At 39.0% G+C, this 1,701-nt stretch overlaps 1 pseudogene; it reads right to left on the reverse strand.

Annotated features, from left to right (window-relative positions):
• Positions 1-360, reverse strand: part of LOC108622022 (cAMP-dependent protein kinase type II regulatory subunit-like) — a 4,945-nt pseudogene extending 4,585 nt beyond the window's left edge.
• Positions 361-1,701: the final 1,341 nt, after the last annotated feature.

Below are 1,701 nucleotides of genomic sequence, written 5' to 3' on the forward strand. Positions count from 1 at the left end.
AAGCGTTGAAACATAAGAAAGTAAGATAAGAACAACCCTAAACCTCGGGCAGTCGAGCAGTCAGTCAATGAGTCAGTCAGCAATCGTCTGAGCTATTGTGCGTGTCTACTCTGTATTTCGAAAATAAATCAATTGTTCATAGTGGTGATTTCCAAGTGTTAACAATTATTTTAAAAGTACACGCCCTAACGTGACACCGCCTTGGTCGCTCCGCGTATTCCCGTTTCAATTACGCTCACCGCCCAGAGAATGTACGTAGTACTATATTTAACTTACCTCGACCAGAGCCCGAAAGAGAAAAATATGCTTCACGCTGTCGCTGAGCTTCTGCCTCTGCTCGTCGCTCTTTGGATGGACCACCTGCAAAACCAATTAGTGACAAATTTTTTTTTCAATTCTCTGTTCGTCGATATATTTTGACTAGGCTTAAGAATTCTTTTAATTTTATACGTTTTATAGGTTAAGCTATCATTATGGAACAAGGTGTACGTATAGAATTTATTGAATATTCGTGCGTTACCTGCCCGTTATTTTGTTAACGGTTAAGGAATTACGATTGCACGACACGCATCGATATTATAAATTAATTGCAGCGTGACCGATCGATAGTGCCAGGCTTGAATAAAATACCATGCCTGTTTTAAAAAGAAAGGGTTTCCTATTAGATATGTGTGTGGGTAGATTACACACCACGGTAAGTTTGAAAAAAAGAAGAAAAATCGAACTCCTTTGCGATCTTACGTTTGGTTTACCAACGGTCAATACCGGTAGCGTTGAAAAATATTTGTCAAGTACCCGAGGAGCTCTCGCATACATAATAATCAATCCATTCACCTATTCATTCCAGAACCCGTGGTGGAATCGCAAAGAGAGAAGATGTCTTTTTCGTATCCCAACGCGGGGATAGACAAATCTATGTTCAATCAGGGTCCCTGTATATTGATTTCGTTTCATGTTCGTCGACTCCGACCAGTTCTGAGAACAGCTGATCTACAATTGTGTTTCCGTCATAGTTTTTTAACTCGCTGATCCGTAACCGATATCGCGTTACAATCTTTGGACCAAATCTAAGATCTGTTACCAATAGAAGGCTCAACATTTCTGACTGACCTAGAGAACTCCCGTTTCACGGGAACCTGAACATCGGCTCATCTGCATCCTAATCTCGCGATAATGCCTAATGACCTTTCAAACGGGCTTAATTAACATTCTCATATTGATAAGTTACTCACACGGTATAATCCAGTTTTGCAATAACGGCGAAAACTTTTGTACAAAGCGAAATAGGAAACGTTGACGTAGCGGAGACGGCATCATCTAATTTGTTATTATAATTTGTTATAATTAATCTGTTGAAAGCAGCGACGGAAGAAATTGTAAATTTCTGTGAAAATAGTGATTTTGCTGTAGGATCGTTGATCCTTTAACAGATATACGTACACAGAGTAGTCTACCTACAGTGACTCCCATTAATATTCGGACAGGATTCAAAATAGAACAACTCTTTTAATATCGGATCAAACGACTTCGTTTTCATTAGCATGCCTGATTGTAGCTACGTTTAGGAGGGATGTATGTTTAAAAAAGGAATAAGAGTTAATTTCCTAATCGCCTCTCCGATTTAAATTTAATCATCCGAAACAATAATAATCTCCGGACTGTATTGAGGTTCCGAAAAAGTCACTGCGAGAACATAAAAAC

This window comes from Ceratina calcarata, unplaced genomic scaffold (assembly GCF_001652005.2).
Source record: "Ceratina calcarata isolate Rehan_Ccalc_2016 unplaced genomic scaffold, ASM165200v1 scaffold1993, whole genome shotgun sequence".
NCBI lineage: Eukaryota > Metazoa > Arthropoda > Insecta > Hymenoptera > Apidae > Ceratina > Ceratina calcarata.